The 21,018-nt window shown below is 39.4% G+C and overlaps 1 protein-coding gene across 2 annotated transcripts in view; it reads right to left on the bottom strand.

The window, feature by feature from the left end:
• The window catches only part of rbfox3a (RNA binding fox-1 homolog 3a), a 340,080-nt gene that overhangs the window by 265,151 nt on the left and 53,911 nt on the right, over nt 1-21,018 (bottom strand). For both annotated transcript variants that reach the window (XM_084434216.1, XM_084434219.1), the window contains exon 2: nt 15,245-15,296. The gene's annotated coding sequence lies outside the window, so the exon portion shown is untranslated. The remainder of the gene's footprint in view (nt 1-15,244; nt 15,297-21,018) is intronic.

Here is a 21,018-nt window from a genome sequence, read left to right as displayed (position 1 = left end):
AACTTTACACAATGTCAATATATTACTTGAATATAAAGAAAACCACTGGTCTACAGTTACAATACATTTTTTAAGTTTGTCAAAGTTTGAGTATGCTGTATGTGTCTGTTTGTGAAAAAAAAAGTGTTTACAAAATAGTCTCTCTCTCTGTGTGTGTGTATGTGTACGACCACTTTATTATGTACACCAGTTCAACAGCTCATTAAAGCTAATATCTAATCAGCCAATCACATGACAGAAACGCAATACACTTAGGCATGCAGACATGGTCAAGACAATCTTCTGAAGTTCAAACTGAGCATTAGAATGGGGAAGAAAAGTAATTTAAGTGACTTTGAACGTGAAGGGTTGGGCTGAGTTTTTCAGAAACTGCTGATCTACTGGGATTTTCTTGCACAACCATCTCTAGAGTTTCCAGAGAATGGTCTGAAAAAGAGAAAATATCCAGTGAGCGGCAGGTCTGCCTTCTTGGTGCTAGAGGTCAGAGAATGGCCAGACTGGTTTGAACTGATAGAAAGGCAACAGTAACTAAAAATAATCACTTGTTACAACCGAGGTATGCAGAAGAACATCTCTGAACGCACAACACGTCAAAACTTGAAGATGGGCTACAGCAGCAGAAGACACTGGGTGGCACTCCTGTCACCTAAGAACAGGAAACTGAGGCTACAATTCGCACAGGCTCACCAAAATTGGACAATAGAAGATTGTCTGATAAATCTCGATTTCTGCTGTGACATTCAGATGGTAGGGTTAGAATTTGGAGTAAACATGAAAGCATGGATCCATCCAGCCTTGTATCAACGGATCAGGCTGGTGGTGGTGTGTAGGATTTTTCTTGGCACACTTTGGGCCCCTTAGTACCAATTGAGCATTGAGCAATTGAGAATAAACACCACAGTCTACCTGTGTATTGTTGCTGTCCATGTCCATCTCTTTATGACCACAGTGTACCTTCTGATGGCTACTTCCAGCTGGATAATGCACCATGTTCACAAAGCTCAAATCATCTCAAACTGGGCTAAATTTCTCAAAAGCATTGTACGCCTCACTAGATCATTGAATCATTGTAGATGGTCTCTATGCTCAACTTAGCTCACAATGCTTTTGAGAAATGCAGCCCAGGTTTCTTGAACATGACAATGAGTTCGCTATACTTAAATGTCCTCCACAGTCACCAGAACTCAATCCAATAAAGCACCTTCGGGATGTGGTTGAATGGTGGAATATATATACACATATACATACATAAATACATAATTACATATATATTAAAGAGTATAATGTCATCTCTCACATTTACTGAAAATATTGTCTGCAGTAGCTCTCTGGTGTTATTTTATTATGAATCCTCCCCTTTACCATCCTTAAGAAAGTTAAAGTTTGTTACATGAAGTATCATCCCACCGTCTAGTCAATGGCATAGGTGAAATCGGTAATGTTCTCTAGTGCAGCAAGTGCACTGCCCCTGTAGCAAATACATCTCTGCTACACATTTACATCTACTGAAAACCAGATGCTATTTTAATTGGTTGATTAAAAATGAGTCAGACAAGATTTGAACTTGTGAACCGTCGCAAGAAACATTCCTCTGAGCCACAACATCCAATGTAAAAAATTATCGTGATTTTAACAGTAAAAGACTGTAAAAATGCTACAGTGAAAAACTGTTAATTGGTTAACAGAAAGTTTCCTTACTATATACGGTAAATAACTGTGATAGATCGAATGGTACATTTAATGTAATTTTACTGTAAAATACCGTTAAATTTACATTGGAAGTTACAATTGGAAGTAAAAACGAACAAGTCATTGTAGAATTTACAGTGATAAAACGTAAATTGACATTCCCACAATTCCCTGCGTGACACTTCACATTTGATGTATTTTTGTTGAAATAACTATGTTTCGTCATAGTTTTCTTAGAATCAGTTATGTACATTAGGGTTTTATGTTACATTTAATGTTGTTAAATTAATGTTTATTGTATTTTTAAAATTTCATGTTCCATGATGGTGTTTAATGTTTGTGTGAATGACACTGTGCAGCCTCTATATATATTAATATTAACTTTCTTGTGGAAGAACTACTTGTGATGAGCTTTGATTAATCATGTGACTCTCATTACTGCTGTGATTGTTGGTTTGTCAGTGTAATACTATGGTACAAAACAGATATTAATACTTCAATAGGTCGGTAAATTAACATTATACAGTATTATATTACTGAAATCCAATGTTAAATATACATGTTTAAAATTTTAAATTTACATGTAACTCCGTAAGTATGTTTACGGTTTGATGTGTTCTTTACAGTATTGTTCTGGTAACCACAGCTGCCAGTTTTTTTCCGTAAAAACAACAGGATTTTTTTTACAGTGTCTCACATTCAGGTAAGGGGCTGAGCCCCCTAAGGCTGAAATCCTAGAATCGCCCCCAGCCATAAGCCATCAGAAGCGAGCGAGGGACTGAGTTTTAGTCTCGCGGAAGGTTCAGTCGAGTACCCAGCAGGAGATCTGCACCCACAGCAGGACTCTGAGCAAAATGTGAAATTTCAGACAGAATTACAGCTGCCTCCAACACGGTGTACAGGGCAATTCAGCACAGCTCATCTGGGAGAGGAGCAATTATCCTACAGGGATGGGCTGAATCTTTTTTCCCAGCTTCCATTCACACCATGCCCTGAGGAATTCCCGTAACCTGCCTTCACACACCAACACCAGAGCTGCCGGATCTCACTGGAAAGCAACAGGAGCTTTTGTTGTGGCGGATTCAGATTTGATGCACGCATCTCTTTTTAAGACATGGTGTCAAATGATTTACTGGAGTCAGCTCAAAAGGGAAAATGAGTGCTCGCAAGTCTCTGGTGTATAACCAGCTCCTGTTTAGACTCCAGCAAACTTCACAAACATGATAAAGCCCACTCTTTAAATGGTACGGCACCGTATCTCAGCACACTCTTAAAATAGAATACATGCTGTTGGCAAAAAGAGCCATATGGAGAAGGAAAGAGAAAGGAGAAGAGGGACAAGAAAGAAAGATAGGTGAATGGGAGAGGAGAGGAAATGTTTATAGCTCAGAGGTTCCTCTTTCATAATTATGGAGATTTCTCATTTCTCAGATGTTCTCCTAAGAAGAAATGTCACACAGTGGGCGTTCACTGGATTGTACTGTTGTTTAACAACATACCGATTGTTCAACTAATGAAACATCTTACCAAACAAACTCTCAGTAGACAAAAGAAGAGAGTTCATGAAATGTCTCCCAAAATATATAACGAGTATAGATACAATTGTTGATATAAAAAATAAAATTAAATAAAAAGTGAATAATTTGGCCTTGAAGTATTTGTTAAGAAATGTTTGAGGTCAAAATGAGACCTGACTTTTTAATGGCAAACTTGTATCTTGGCAAATCTGAGCGTAGTTTTCTTCTGAAACTCTAGAAGAGACACATGTGAGATTACTGGGTTTTCTCAGGAAAATCCATGGAGGTCTCAGCTATGTTTCACAGAAGTATCAACTTTTTCTCAGATGTTTTTCCTAAAATGCCTAAGCAGGAATAAAAACAGATTTAAATAAGGAAATTGTCATAATACATCATTCTGAAATCATTTTGGATAATTTATCCCGGGAAGAATTCTATCAAAAATGTTTCAGGTCGTTTTCTTCTGAACGTAGTGGAGATGTATGTGAGAATACCAGCAGCTTTTTTTATCAAATGCAAAAGATTTCAGAAAAAGTCTCCAGTTGCTTTCCATTTAATCTCATTACTGCCTAAGAGAAACAATTAAGATCTCATCTGTGATTTTTCTTTTCTGTAGGAGGAGAGGAGAGAAGGGAAAGGTGAAGAGAAGAATCGAGAGATGAAGAGAGGACATGATAATGTAGTCATGCTGAGATGTGTTCCAGCAAAGCCAGCATAAGTCAAACTCCACAGAGCGACTCGGCAGAGAGTTCAATTACAAGTTGGTGCTGAAGGTCAGATATTGTAGTTTAAGTGATACAATGTGCAAAGATGGATGGGCCTGCTGATATTATTTAACTAAGTAATCTCACAGTACAGTGAGAGCTTGTTTAAAGAGCTCATATCCTTGGAAACCCTTGGCTCAGCGAGGCCTCTTATTATAGACCATCGGCGCGGGTGTCCCTCAAACATTAATTCCCGTTACTTATGCAGTCTGCAGAGTCTCTGACAAATATCCCACCAAAATGAAAGGATGTACTCTTACTGAGATGAAACAAGCTGGTAAAGAAGAGGAGGGGTTGGCCACTGCTGTAAGAGTTGTAGAAAACCCTTTATTGTATAAGTGCCTCATTTAAAAGTTTCCCCTATTTTAAAGTGAAAAAGACCTCCGTACTAAGAAAAAAAAAGAAAAAAAGAGTACGAAATGAAGTGCAAGGCGTGACAGACACACGGCTGAGCTGCTTTACAAGTTACTCACGGCTCCGCTTGATGAAAAAACACAGCCCATGAAATGACACAAAAGGTATGCCGCCGTCGAAACCCTCTTTCATGCAGCGAATAGAGAGAGAAAGAGAGCTGCCGTAGAGTGATCAGTGCCTCGCTGTGAATAGTCTACTGTCATCAGCCTGCCTGCGCTTAGGAAAAAGATCTGTCAGCTCTTATCAACGCACAATCACAAAGAGACATTAAAATACAGCATCTGAACTACTTCAGCTTTTTACACCACTCCGTGTTTCTCTACACAATCAAGCACATTTCCCACATCACACGTATATGGCCTTTATACTATTGTGAAGAAAATGAACTGAATGAGTCGGGGCTTTTATTCACGTGGCACACGCAAATTTCCCTGACTACTTGATATAATGGAATATGAAGTACAACTCATTACTCATACTGTTTGGAATCGTTTTTGGGCAGAGAATAAGGATAGCATTGAAATTTGACATATCTCAATTTGTAATTTCATAAAAAAAGTTTCTTGTTTAGTTCTTACCAGGAAATTTGGTTACATTTCTGCTAGATGCAATGCTCGAAGTGGAAAACAATCAGTGGGAGTGCTCCTCTAGCTGGATATTTATCGTATTTTTAAGCAAATACAAAATACAGCATACATATATCTAGAATATATGTTATATATAAACAATATTTTATTCAAAGAGACTAACATCTCTCAGTCCTCATCGTTCACTGTTGTTTAGTACATTAAAATCTGGGCTTGTAAGACCAACAGTCTTTGTTTAGGAAGAGCAACAGGATCAAAATACTTTGAACAGAATACTGCAGAATTGCAGACTCCCGGCCAACTTTGAGCAAAGTTTTGGTCTTGCCAATTGTTTAGTTCTTACCAACCAATTTGTTTTTATTAGTTTGACTTTAGACTGATGCCACATCACTTTAAACTCTTTAAAGTATAGCAACAGCACAAGGAACTATGCCTAACAACTTGTCATACTGCACAGCATGCAACATACGAGACCTATTATAAACCCACTTGAATGCAATGAGGTCCATCCACCCTTCCTGAAGACATAAAACACATCAATCTCTCCACCGCTCAGCTGACTAATTTTCGTCCCACCACAAACTTCTAGAGCAGAACAGACTTTCGTCCCTGAAGCAACAACAAAAACTTTACAGAAAAGATCACAACATCAAAAGCCCACACACTCTCTGACTAAGAAACGCCCAGGTATATTCTATCAAAGGGAATTGTTGCCAAAATCCTCTTCAGTTAAGAGACGGAGAGGACTGTTTCACATCAAAGGCTGCTGTGGAGTTATGTTTCTGCACTCTTTAATTCTGCAGGGCAAGACACAATTTTATTTGTATTTAAAGTTTAAGGGAAAAAAAAAGTTGATGCAATTGACATCAGTTATCTTTAAAAAAAATTGCTTATCCAGCGTTCTCATTCTATAGAGCATATTAGATGAAATTAAATGGGGCTTTTAATACGAACTGTAACAGTATACAGTTACCCAGTTACAGTGGCAAACAGCTGCCAATAGAGTGGTGCAGGGATGACGTCAAAACCCAGGAGACTAATTCTCCGCTGGTTCCCTTCGTTTTTTTTAATTTATGAGTAAAATAAGGCCTGTGGTAAACATAACTTGACGATGCATTGACGTTTTGTTCTACAACGTAAACTGCACACATTAAGGTTCTTAACATTCTTATGTAGTAAATTATTAGAAACATGTTTTTAACATTTTAAGAAAATCTAGAGGGAACCAGGGGTGAATTAGTCTTCGGGGTTTTGACGTCATCCCTGCACCACTCTATTGTTCTGAAGGTGGTAGTAGCATTGAGGATGCAATTTTATGGCAGTTCGGACCAAAAATAAAAAAAAGGGACAAAGAAACAAACTTTAGTTTGGATCATGCGATCAAACCAAGAGTGAAAACAGTCTTAAATAAGGGGCGAATCTCACGGCTAAATGCCAGAGAAAGGTGCACACTACAAAACAACTTTAATAGCAACTAAACCAGTTGAGTGAATATTTGCAACAGAAATCATGAGTGCATTTTGGCCACATGCTCCAGCTAGTGATCTGTGCAGGCGTCGCCGTGTGTCCTTGCTGTATAGAGTCATTCAGTGAAATAAGAGATAGAGTCACTCTCATTTTATGGTGGCTATTTTATAATAAAGTCATATGGTTGGACATTGTGATCCTTTCAAATTGGCCCATCTGGAGTGTCTCGCTGCCAGCCAGAGGTCATACTATTACATTTAGCCACTGGTTTTACTATATCTGATATTGCACCTCACCTGTCTGTGAGGGGTGAAAGATGTGATTCCTTCCTGAGAAATCTTTTCATTATCATGACATTTCTCCCCTCGGTTTAAATAAATGCATGAATATAACGGCAGAGCTTTGGTTTTTAATGTGAATTCTACTTTGTACTCCTTTTAGAACTAAAAATACCTTTCTGTAGAGCAGTATGCAGACCTGTTTGCATTACATATAAAGTTCAAATGACATTATTCATCCTACAGTATTATTAGTAATACATTATTTTCTTCTATTATTAATTCTTTTTTTTTTTTTATGAAATTAACACTTTTATTCAGCAAGGACACATTGAATTAATTAAAAGTGACAGTAAAGACTTACACTGTTACAAAAATTATGTTCTTTTGAGCTGTCTATTCATCAAATAATCCTGTAAAGAAGTTTCCAAGCAGTCACTGTTTCCAAAATATTAAGCATTTTTCAACATTGATAATAATAAGAAATATTAGATATCATATTAGATAGCATATTAGAATGATTTCTGATGGATCATGTGACACTGAAGACTGGAGTAATCACTGCTGAAAATGTAGCTTTGCCATAACAGGGGAAAAAATGCATTTTACAATATTACCAAAACGTAAAATTTTAGAACATAAAAGACCTATTTAAAAAATCTAATTGTTTTGATGCAGCCTTTGTGAGCATAAGAGAATTTAAAAAAAATCCTACTGACTTTTGAATATACACACACTCACACACATCACCTGAAAATATAAAAAGCTTTAAAACCAAAAGAAGAAGAAAAAAGAAGGAACATCAGTGGTAATTAAACTTTATTTTGAAAGCGCTTGCTTTACTCTCATTTTATTCTTTTTACCACCATTGTCTAGAAAACGGCTTTTAAAAAGGAGGTAAGGAATGTCCCGATGACTTTTATATTGGTCTCAGAGATGAAAAGGAAGAAATCCCTTTTCATGAGCCATATTATGCACTAGCCTTGATCTTGAATTTGGCGTAGCACACCTTTGCCTCACGCAAATACTGAAGCAGAGTGCCTACAAACCCATAAGTAGTTACATATTTAAAGCGACCTCTGTTTCAAGGTTACAGCTTGGAAGGTAGAAAAAAGGGAAAATAAAAAGCAATTTCACATTTAAAATTTTGGTCTGTTGTGCTTATGAGTTTGAAAATGTGTGTGTGTGATGTCTATAGAAACATGCAACATCCCCTTTCGGAGACAGGATCCCTCAGGGTCCTCTGACGGAGCGCACACATTGAGTTAAAAGACTTGGAGGTGGGGGGGATTTCAAAGCCTCCCCTGCAGACATGTTCCAGCTTTGTGCATTTTAATGGTGAGATATTCAAATCTCCTAGTCTGCCATCCCTCACCCTCATTTCTCCATCAGTCCATGCAGGGCACTTCCGTCTGCAGCTAATGGGATGCCATGTACGAAAGGAGAGGGCTTATTTGGGGAGGTCTCTGCCTCCTTGAGGTTAAAGGACCTTGGAATGTGCTTTCTTTTCATTCTTTTTTTTCTTAACTGAATGAACTTGGATAATTAAATGGAATAAAATACATTAAAATAATGTAATAATGGTAAGAGGGAAATTGGAGAGGTTCACTAGTCATTCCCCACAGCTGTGCAGGCTATTAACAGCAGTATCAAGGCGTTCTTGCGTGAAACCTTGAAGCTGCTTGCAATAAGAGTTAACAACACTCCCACAGTAAGTCCCCTGCAATGTCTTTGGTAAACAAGGAAATTAAAAATATGCACATAAACCCCAGCATTATTAGATGATATTTCCTCACTGCCACTTGGTATATGAGCAGAACCAGAGCAGACTCTGTGATTTGTTTGCCTAATATTGGAATTCACAGAAGTGTTAACTAAGTAAAAGTGCATTTGGGTGTTAATTTGTTTTCGGGTGTCCAGACGTCTCTAGTGATTTAAGGCCTTGAAAGCTTCATGGCTGTTTGTTAAAACCACCATGCAATCAAAATACACTGCTGAACAGCATCCAATAATTTGTATTCTATTATACGTTTTCCTAAATCTTCCTAATGACAATTTTATGATTGGTCTATGTACTACAACCACTTCTGATTTAAGTCGTCATGGATTTTATATGAAAATATCCCAATATGGCTTGAAAACGCACACAAAACCATATATTGTCGCAATCGTGTGTTTATTGTCATCATGATTCATTAGTCAAAATGTTTCTGCCTTTTATACAGCAACGACAATAGCTGGATGCCTTGGATATCTATATAAGGGATTACCTGGAATATCATAAATGATTACTTTTATGATCTTGCTGAATCTGGAACTTTCTGGTCCAAAAGTGACAAAACATTGATGCACCTAAAAAAAATGATATCTCCTTCCTATATATGACTTCCTATTTCAATCAGAAAACCTTCAATCCAATTCATGTAGACCAAGCCAAAGTTGTGGGCCTCCTTCACAACTTCTAAATGACAAATGAAGGGCTCCGGAGCCTCCCTTTAGTATAATTAGGGACCATGTGAAATGGGCTGGGGTATACATTGACCTTCTACTAAAGGGGGAAAAAACAGGAGGTATAATCTAATAGTTGCAAATTGTTGATGCATATATTAAACATAATAGCGTTGGCTGTTCGCCCTGCACTGTTTCCCATGTGGAAATGCCCTGACTGGGCTACAGATCAATGGATGGACAGAGTTTACATGGCATCTGTTTGATCAAAGTTTCCACACCAAAGATCTGGAATCGTAATTGCATCGGGTCGGGCCACTGCGGAATGTGGCTTCGAAATCAAAACGAGCCACTGGGTTTCAGAGTCACGGAGGATAAGAGCTACACGTTCTGTGCTGAAGGACATCGCAAATTCTTTTACATTACCATGATAATAAAGAGAAAGGCTTCCAGTTGCTACCATTAAGGCAAGCAACAAATATATCATCCCGCTCCCTGCGTTCTAAAGAGCGGGCATGATGTCCTGGCCCTAAATTGACCCTCACTTCTCCCGTATCAGAACATGCATAAATACCTGGGGCAGTAGAAACGAGGAAAGCTATTAATCAACGGACACGGGGGCTCAGATCTGGAACGGCTTTAAATCCAATAGGAGATTCCTTTCAGATGTTTAAAGCCCAACGGTTTAATATCCCCGCCATCCCCAAGTGGGTAATTGTTTCGCCGCCGCAGACAGAGAAACTGTCGATCAAGTCTCGCTTGACCTTGTTTCTGTGTCTGTACTGACCTCCGGAAATGTAAAGCAAAGATCATATCACATAAAAAGCAATACTCCCACAAACGGGCCCCAAGCTGCAAATTGATTCTGCTGCCATGGAATTCACTCCCATCTCAGAGTAGCAGAGGAGGGGGAGGGGGAGGGGGGGCATTAAGAAGGGGTCTCCTTCCACCGCATTCATCCTTTTTTTGCAGATATCTGTCCTGCGCGTCAGCTCGCAGATTTTTATCGTTATGAAAAGGCACTCTGCATATGCTGCCGGAGCTCGTGCCGGTGACAGATAGCAGAGGGACAAATAAGCCCGCGACTCCGGCTGCCGGTGTTTAACACATTTCCTCTGTCGTGGCGCTGATAGCAGGTTCAATTGTCTGCGGTAATGGGCCGAAGGGAGCGAGAGTCGCCGTGGTGATATTGCCCGGAGCGGGCCATGGAGATTGTCTCAGGAGACCGCCGCCCCCATTGTCCCGACGAGAAGCCAGCAGACGAGATGGTTATCCCCGCACTGTCCGAAAGCCACCGTTGTCTATTAAATCCCTTAAATTGAATTTAAAAGAGTCTCAGATTACGTTAGAAAGTCTGCAGATGTCCTTGCAATGGACCAGGGACCAGTGACCCATAGCCTAATTAAAATTCAAGCTGAAAAAAAGTTGTACTTTGATCAAATCAAACTTTAATTAGCTCAGATAACCCCAAGCTACCTCCAAAACATTACCAACTGGAGGAATCGAGGACATTCTTTCGGAAAATTCATCATACACAGGAGATGCGCTAGAGTATGCACAAAGGAGAACGTTTCGGCACAATTAGAATCAGCATTAGAAACAAGCATCAATAACGGCCATTTTCCACGCAAATCAGCATAAGGTGACTAACCTTTGGTACATTATCATTGTCCGCCCCTTTTGCACAGACCAATGTCAAAGGTCCTGCTAGCCAGAGGTATTGGCAAAATCAAATTCCCCCAACCTTCTGGATCACTTGAGTTGGTGCTAAATAATTGATGTGACCATTGAGACCGGTGGCAGTGGCGGTTGCAGTGATTTGATTTCAGAGCCAGTCTGAATGGGTTCAAGATCTTTACAGACACCCCGTGGAGGGCCAGTGAGAAATGTCAATCGCACCTCATCTATGGACGGGGGCTTCTCTGCTACACAGAGAGAGCGGCAATCTCCAGGCAATCTGCAGCAAGTTCACCATCCACATTTAATGAGACACACACACAGATAAACACACACACACACAGCTGAAGTGGTAGAACAAAGAGGCCCTCAGTTGTAGCTCTGACAAGTGTCAACTTCACTGCAACAGTGGCACGTTAGAGGATTTCCTTGATAATATGAAAGAAAAGAGAGTAAATGACAAAACGGGGATATTATCATGTAATTGACTGCTATGTTTGCGTTACATATTTGCATGTTTGTGAAGATAAAGTCTATATAAATTGTTATGGTGGTTACTGATTTGATTTGTAGCCACAGAAATCTAGCCAAAACAACTATTGCAGCTTTTGTCATGTTATGTTATTCTCTATATCAGTGTGCACTGTTTCTGAACTCCCTGAAACGCCTCGATTGAAGTCTTCCAGGAACAAACATGTCACAATATTCCTCATTTAAATAATAATTCCCAACCAAGGGATAGGCAAAAAGAAAAGGGGCGAGGCCTGGACGAGTTAGTTAGAAGTGTGTTGAAACTTGCGGTTATGGTAAGGGGCGTGACATTTCCCAAACACGCTCGAAGTGGTTGACCAATCACAACACACTGGTCCAGCTGACCAATCAGAGTACATTGCACTTTTCGTAAGGAGGGGCTTCATAGAGACAGGAACGTTTTTTTTTTTTTTTTCATATTCAAACATTAAAACCTATTCTAGTAGACCCCAAAAACAAAACCAAGACTTTTTAAAAAGACATAATAGGTCCTCTTTGAAAAGTTTCATATAATAAATAAATGAACTGTGCATTTAATCATAATGAGCAAAGAGCAAAAGCTGTCCGGGTTAAATGTTTTTTCATCTGTTGTGTTGCGAAAGGCCCAATCTATTTTGTATCCCATCACATATGTTGAGAATGTCATACAAATTAAAAAATCTAATGAAATGGAACAGACATGTTGTCTTGCAGATTTATTTCATGTTACTTTATGAAACTTCCATATGTTCTGCTGTGCATCTGACAAACTAGAATAGTCACGCTTGCACGGTTAATTTTTCGGTCGGCGTGATTTGTAACGCCACCCTTGTAATTCTTTTCAGGTACTCAGTCAAATTCTGCACCAGCAGACAAGCCGTTCGCAAACACCTGGGATTTGAGCATTCTGACTGGCGGAGGCTAACTTAATCATCTATAATTGGTGGAGCGGTTATCATTTATAGTGACTGACAGCATCGATCTGTCTCAAAGGTAAGCCATCAGGCCTAATAAATAAAGGAAAAGAAACAAGTAGTCACATTCCAAATGAGCAGAAAAACGGCAACATGACACAATGTAAAAAATGAGACCCGCATCATATCTTATTGAGGAGCGAGTCTAATCCCCAGAAAGAGAGAGGCTAGATATCGATGTGCATGATATTAAATTTAAAAATCTTGGGACCTTAAATAATTTAAGCGTGAAAGATCACAGAGTATTTGATCTAGTCTCTGTATCAAAACTACATTACACAGGGCAAAAACTGTGACAGAGCCTCAAAAAGAGAACTTTACACTGTCTCACAGCAGAAATGTCACAACATGAGGGTTTTTGAGATGCTAGAGGGGTGCTACTGGTGCATGGATTCGCTCTCTAAAGATTTCAGTGAGGCATGTGCTTAGACTGCTCGCACATATGGCAGAATACACACGGATGGAATATTGCATGTAGCTGTGAGAAAAAAAATCAACCATTTGTTATGATCACATTGTGTAAAAAGCTATAGCAAGAAAATCTGCATCTATTGTCAAAGCTGTGGCCTTTAGGTTTGCATGCATTACAGTTGTGCTGTATACAAACGATACGTTTCATCAGTAGACCGAGGCTGTTTATTTGTTGCCTACCGAAGTAACAGAGCTTGTATCACATCAAAGCCAAACAAAAAAATTCATACATGTTTGTCAGTGACTTGAGTTTGAATTCACTTGCAACATTTCATGTCCTCTCTCAAGCATAGTGTAAATAAAGAGTAGTGCAAAGGCAAGTATAAAATTTGTTTTTGTCTTTGTCAAGAAAAAAAAAAAAACTCTTAGAGGAGATCAAAGAGTGCTGCAACTCAACCAACTATACATCTGGTTCATTTGACAATAATAAAAAATTCAACCTCACAGCCAACAGCAGGAATTCGATTTGAAACAGCCCGTGATGCTCAGCTAGGCTTCAGTGTGCTTTATACACACGAAAAGCTTGTATGCATTTTGTCTGATTCCACAGTTCTCAGAAAAGCTCTAGGCAAAATACATGACCAGAGTAGGTTACTAGTTTGTTTCACGATTAAACCTCTGCGATGCTATCACCGAGCCTTGGGGATCTTTTAGCAAAGGACTGCCTCCGGAAACAATGTTTTGTCTGTGCAGATTAACCAGCGGAACATCTCTCGTCCAAATTCTCCTTGAAAGCCCTGTGAATCTCGAGGAGAGAATTCCACCTTTCAAGTCCTCTTCCTCCCTCTGTGTCATCGGGCCCTGAGCTTTGGACCAGAGTGTGTCCCTTCCCCTTCAATAAACTACGTTTCAATGGCCATCCAAGTCATGCGCAAGAGCCCGGCTCTGAGCAATGACTAACAAATTTGTTGAGGAGTAAGTAATGTTAGGTTTGCTGACATTGGCAAGCCTTGCCACACTCTCAGACTGCAGAGAAAAGCAAAAGATAAATTAAAAGCCTCACACATATATCTTTGTTTTTTTATTGTATGCATTGAATCAATAGCGCTATTTGAAGGTTTATTATGATACAAGACACTTTCCTTTTTCTAAGGAATAGCAGCAGTCTGCTTGATGTTAGATAGTCTTATCCTTACTCAGCACTTCCAGTCAAACTTTCTTTTTTGGGCGTAATATCTTCTCGAACAGCTCAATTTCTGTTTAGCAAAGAGGTAACACTTTTTTACAAAGAGCCTCTCTGTGTTAAAATGAGTTAATGCAATGGCATTTGTTTAAAATTCCAGACAGCTGTGTAATTATTCAGACATTATGAACATGAATGAACAGTATACTTATAAATTAACGTTAACCTAGATTATTTAATGCTGTACATCTGGTTCATTTGCAAATAATAAAAAATGCAACCTCACAGCAAACAGCAGATATTCGATTTGAAACAGCCCGTCATGCATTTTACATGCATTAAGCAACATAAAATGTTTTCATTATTAGTCCATGATACCTAATCCAATGTTAAAGCTGTCTTCGCATTCATTAGGCTACACGTTACTGTTGACAAAGATAAATGAGTCCATGATTTTATAATGTTGCAAAAAGACAACTATATGAAACACCCTGCATAAAGAATTCTTCATGCATATTTACACCAATCAGTCACAGTGTTTCCTTTGCTTTCAGCCTGTGTAACTGAATTGGCATTAATTCACCACCTCGTGTGTTTATCACCTGCAGGCCTTGTCTAAAAAGTGCTGTCCTAAATTGCCAGTTAGCAGATAAAGGTATTTTGTCATGGGGCAGGATTTGTAATTTCAAGGTATACTAAATTATAAAAATATTAAAGTATGTGAACATTTCAAACAGAAAAAATAACAGCATGTGTATAAATGTGAACGCCTCAAGCTTTGCTCTGTAATAGAATCTTGGACTTTTCCTACATAAATTGAAGGATATAATTCAAATGAGCTGAAGCATTTTAAGGTCAAAGGAATATTAAATTCATGCAGCACTGCCATAAATTGTCTGACAAGAAAAAAGAAACTATAGCGCTTTCTACCTGCATGTACTCAAATGCAAAGCAACACTCACACAGGCCAAAAGGAAAGGTGTGACTGTCCATGTCAACTAACATAAAAAGATGAATGGCTTTTATATGAAATTAGGTTTAGCCTCTTTAAGCACCTTTTCATCCGTGTTCAATGTTTCCACATAGACACAGCACAACTTTTACAGCCCCAGTCCAAAGATGTGTCAATCTCACAAAGCTCAACTCTCAAAACTGCTCTCTCCTTCTCATTCCATCTCCATTTTTGCCTTTCTTTCCTCTCATGCATCACACATTCGACTGTCCCCCTCCAAAACAGATAAGTGCAGAACGCGGAAAAAGCAAACCACGACCACGGAAATTCTCTACACGGTGCCGATCAGTAAAATTAGCATGACAATACTCACTGTGGGGAGAAGGGGGCAGTCGGAGCGTGGCAAGTCACTCTGTCCGATGAACCTGCACGGGTGGAAGAGCGGGAGAGAGAGAGAAAGAGAGAACAGTCAGCTGTGAAAGCACAGTTAAGAGAAAGGGAGGGGTGACGAAGAGCCGGCACATACAGAAAAACACAAAAAGAATCTGAAACACAGAGGAGAATGAGGATGAAGCCGAACGGTAGGAGAGAAATGGGGAGGCAGCAGAGGGAGGGGAACATGTGATGAGAATAAAAGACACGTGGGAAGATGCTGTACTTTTAAAAGTTCGACAAACGAACAGGAGAGTTTTCTTACTGTTATTCACGCATGTGACACCACTGGGTGAACTAGATACCTTATTTAACCTTGCAGTTTAAGCATAATTGTTTACAGTAGCAATAGAACCAGGCAAATAATGAGCTTCACTGTGATTTGCATGGCAATACAACATGTTTTTCGGGAATGCATTAATGAACCCAGAAATTTAAATTGCAGCACTGTTACCCGCTCTCATGCGATTTGAAATATGTATGCTGTTATACTTTTCAAAGAATCTTCACATAGATATTTTCCATTCAACGACATGTTCATGGTGACCACAGGAAAATGCCAAAAAAGTGCACCATAAATATCATCCATATGATTTGTGTACTATATTACAAGTCTTCTGAAGCTGTACAATAGCGTAGCGTGACGAATAGACCAAAATTGAAGTCAATATTAACTTAATCAGACTTTTCACCTCCGCTGCAGTCCTCAAATCAAATATGGCATCTATGGTGAAGGTTGAACGTCAACCACTTTCATGGTGCTTTTATAGTCCGTTTTGTATGTTCCATGGAAAAAAAGAACAGTATGGTTAGTTTCGAAACAACATGAGGTTGAGTAAATGACTGAATTTTCATTTTTTGGGTAACATTTACAGGCTAGTGTTTGTCTCGAATAAGTATGTGTTTCGACAGTTCTATCAGATCACTTTATCTCTGAACTGCCTTTGATAGAGAACTGATGATCAGCATTACAACACTGCACTGTGAAGCAACTCTCTCATTTTGGTTTCTCTGTTGCTGCCCAATGTCTCATTCTCTCTTTCTTTCCATTCTACTCTCTCGAGTGTTTTATCTGCAGAGACAGCCACCAGAAAAAAAGCAATAATCAACTATATAAATATAAAACAGATGAATATTACAAAATATGAGATTGAATATTGAATTAGCCAGCTACTTTCTAAAGTAACAGTGTCTGAAAGGTATATGATCACATTTTTACCACTGTTCTGAGAATATTTGTCAGCAAAATTCAGTAATTTCTAAATAAACTGGTTAATATGACTAATTATGTCACAACCAGCTCAAAACGAACTTAAAATGATGACCTGTGAGTAAGCTGATTTTAAGATTGTTAATTTAAAAATACATCTCACTATAATGTTTACAGAGTATTTGATGACAAATGATTTGAACGGACGGTGTAAATAATAAGTCCAAAAACAGTTAGTGGTGACAAACAAAAAAGATGCTTTTTTACTGTATATTATAATTAACATTAAAAATGCATAAAAGCATGTTAACATAAACACACTAAAACATAATATTTGTTGTCAATTGGTAAATGCTGATGCCTTAAACCATAAAATCTGAGTAAATATCAAAGGGAACTGGAACATGAATTTACATCCGACTAAAAAAAAAAACCAAACGCAGAGAGGGACTTTGCCTCCTCATTTCAGGAGTCCACAATGCAACACTGTTCTGTCTGCTTCTCAGATGTGTGTGTCTCTCTCTCCTTCTCTCCTCGAGTGACAAAAGCAAGACCCCATTCCTAATCTGACCCCAAAACAGCAACGAAATCCCCCAGGCCTTATCATCCTCTGCCTGGGCTCTGTTCTCGCTCTTCTTTCATATCCCCTGCCTCTCTTTCTTTCTTTCATTCTCTCCCTCTCTCTCTCTCTCTCTCCGTCACTCTCCATTGCATCCTCTCTCCCCAGTATAACCTCTTCCTCTGTCTGCTTCTCTCTGTAAACGGCTTTCAGCCGAGCAGAGATTACCTAGACCATGCTCTTCAGAGCAGCTTCAAAAAGGGTGCTCTGGGCTGCCAGCCTGGATAACACCCCCCTCCTCCTTCCACCCGGGTGGAGAGAGGGGAAAGTCACAGGGAGATTGGCTTGGAAAATGTTTGCAGAAGAAAAAAAGAAGAAAAAAAAATACAGCGGATGCAGAGGATGTCACACACTTGCTACGCTCACACACAATGTTTGGGAGTGACGAACATATTTACTAGCACGTGCGACTCCTGAATCATTGTTCACACAATAGCTAAAGATGCTTGAAAACGGTCTAAGTGAATGCATAGTCAAGCTTAATTAACTAAATAAATTTAAATATATATATATATTTTTTACAATTTGAAATAAAATACACAGCAGCTTTGGCGCGTACGCTCGGTTGTTATGCAGCGTCATCACTGTTCAGCGTTCTCATTGGCTTGCTTGCATACCGGGGATTTAATGCGCGGGAAGCTGTCCGCGAATCACTCATACTAAATCATCCATTTGCATTATTTAAATGTATTTATATTTTTGCCGCATCAGAGGGATTCCTAAGTGCTGCTATTTAAAGCACGTTGAACTTTGCCGGCTTGCCAGTCTTACTTAATTTTGAACTGCACATGCTGAGGTGATGATTTGCTATTAGAAACAATTCCAAAACACTTTTGACCCGCATTACAGTTTGACACCTCAGTGCATTAACATGATGCATGCTTGATTTATTTGCTGTGAAATGCATCATATGGGATTCATGAAGAATGCACAAATTGTGAAAATGCTTTGATAATTGCACCTATGCAATTGTGTGAGGGAAAGAAAATGGTATTTCCCTGACATTTGCTTTTAATATTCGAGTACTAGTAGACTATAGTAGACTGTTATGTTAGGGTTAGGTGTTAATAAGTTGACATGCAGTTGCAAAGATACGTCAGTATAATGTCTGTTGGAGGATCCGCAAAATAAAGTGTTAGCAGATATTAAGCGGACAGTCTTCTAATACTCTAATGACTGGTAGTTCACATGAGTTTGACAAGTTACTTATAGTTAGTAGAATGTCTAAAGTGGGTCATCAAAATAAAGTGTTACTGAAATTGCTAGTACATTTCTTGACATTAACACCCGCCAACCAGCCAAATGTGGGTGGATTTCAGCTGTGGTGTGTAACACAGTCACCCCTACTAGCCACTTTGGTGGGTTGAATTTTATAACATACATTTGTCAATTGTAGTCTTTTAAAAAGGCATCTGGAATTATAAACTAGGTGCAATCTAGCGTTGTCTAGTGTTCGATACATAGCGAAACTGAAATATCTAAAACTCTTCCGTAGGATAGCCTGCCCTACACAATACCAGCTGCAGGTTCTCGCTCTCTAATCTCTCCGACAGCGAATGACACACAAACTCGCGTCCTTTTACTCACTCGTTTCATTTGCACCTGATGGATATTGTTGGTGTTGCAGGGCTTGAATTTCTAGGGATTGCATGTATTGAGCATAATTTTACTCATTCCCGCAGATTTTGTGCTCACATAAAGACAAGTATATTGGCTATACAAAACAGTATAGAGCTGGTAAGTCCCGCCCCTTCCGTAAAACCCCGCTGGACCTCTAGGTTGAAAAATCGTCAATGCAAGTGAATGTGAGAAAATAATTATTTTCTGGTCCCGTTTGAATTGTGCCATGAATGTGAACATATGTTGTCTGTGAATTTTTTTATATAATTTTTCATGTTACGAGTTTGACAGTATATTGTATGATTCTTTGGCTAGCAGTTGTGGAAAAGACATAACGAGAAAGACTACATGTCGCCTATGTGACGTCACCCCATAACACATTTTCCCTCCACTTGTCAAATCACGTTTGTGTTTTGTACCCAAATGTCACCATTCAAACAAAATGGGCTGTTCTTTTTTCAGATTCCCGTCTAATGTAATCGAAAGCAGCGAAGAGTTGTAGTACCCGCTAAATTGTAGCATTCTTCACACGAAAAATTAAGATTAAAAATTCACAGACAACATATGTTCACATTCATGGCAAAATTCAAACGGGACCAGAAAATAATTATTTTCTCACATGCACTTGCATTGACGATTTTTCATCCTAGAGGTCCAGTGGGGTTAGCGGAAGGGGCGGGACTTACCAGCTCTATAATGGGTACGTGCCTCAGGTCTTAAAGCGACAGCAGCCTAATAAACTGGCTATCAAATTATAAGAAAATATTAAACATATCTATATGGCAGTTTTTCCCTATCGATGTCAACATTGTGGCCAGTGAAAATGCTGAGTGGGAAAACCACTAGCCACAGTGGCTGGTGAGCAAAAAAGTTAATGTCAAGCCCTGCATATATGTAAACCCAATGTAAACCTCACAGGACCACCACGTTCATTTTTTGTTAGAATATTAATTAAACACACCAAGTGAACATGTTAAATTGACATGCCCCCAGAATAAAATGCTTAATTTCTGTGCTACACTTTTTGGAGGCCCAAACCACAGTTCAGAAAGTCTAATCCCTTTATATCATTTGATGTCAAATCTTTGATGTGCATCCCTCCCTGTGTAAACCCAATGCCTATTTCTCTGTCACCATGTCCAGCCTGTCTCTGTGTTATGTGAGACACACTCTCTGCCCTCTTGCTCCCCGAGAATGTCCAATTAGAGGAAGGTCGGATCCGGTAGCCATGTGTGAGGCAGCCACTTATTCTGTTACCGTTGGCCGATCCGTCACGCTCCTCTCCAGCTTTCTTTATTTTATTCTTCCTCCCAAAGGGCAGTGGCTAACTCTATCACCGGGACAAATGACCCATCAGTGGCACCATTCATCAGCTTCCTTAGAATCACTCGCTCCGGCCGCAGTCCCACCCTTCCACCCCCTCTAAAACAGAGCTGCCGCTCCCACCGGCTTCCCCACCGAATCTTACGTTGTGTGTGTGTTTGCACGTACGTGGGTGTGAAATCAAAAATCAAAGAATGCGCCTTTGTGCGTGCAGCGCTCGGCTAAACTGCATTATAAATCTCCCCCACATGTGCAAAATAAACACACACGCCATCCAAAATAGAACCACCTCCTTTACCAAACATATATACATAAGCTTTTGTCAAAGCCCTTTGTCTGGTTTTATTTGCTTGTCAGTGTTGTTTTCTTGTTTTATCTCCCTCGGCAGCTATTCTGACGCCCACACCGTCCCAACACCTCCACCCGGGGTGGGAATCTTTACATAAGTGATGAGGAGGAGAGCAAATGAAATGACTGTAATTTGGTCAGGGGCAGCATGCACGTCCTGCCTAATAGAGGGGGCCGTCTTTCCCATTGCTCTGAGACGAGCTAGGTGGGTGCGTTCTTATTAATTAAGACAGTCTCATTACCGCGAGTCCAGGCGCTCCATGAGTGAGGGAAATCGGAATTGAAAAGTCAAGCAAACTGAAAAGGAAAAGACAGCTAAGACATGACAGATGGTCTTTCATCACACAAGGATTTATCGAGAAAAAAATAAAATCGAAATAAATAAATAATGAGCTTATGGAGAGCAGAACTAGCACATTTTCTCCCTCCTCTCCTTAATTCTGGGCAATTAAAATATTTTTTTTTCCTTCAATAGCACAAAAAGCATATGGGGACATTACTCATTTGGTGCTGTTTTGCCAGTATAGTTTCCATGGCAACCTTAGAGCAAGAAACATGACTCTCTTTGCTGGTAGATACAGAGTCACTGGTGTAG

Source organism: Rutilus rutilus (genome assembly GCF_951802725.1).
Source record: "Rutilus rutilus genome assembly, chromosome: 16".
Taxonomy (NCBI): domain Eukaryota; kingdom Metazoa; phylum Chordata; class Actinopteri; order Cypriniformes; family Leuciscidae; genus Rutilus; species Rutilus rutilus.
Note: the sequence above shows the minus strand (reverse complement) of the source record. Positions and strands in the feature narration are given on the sequence as shown.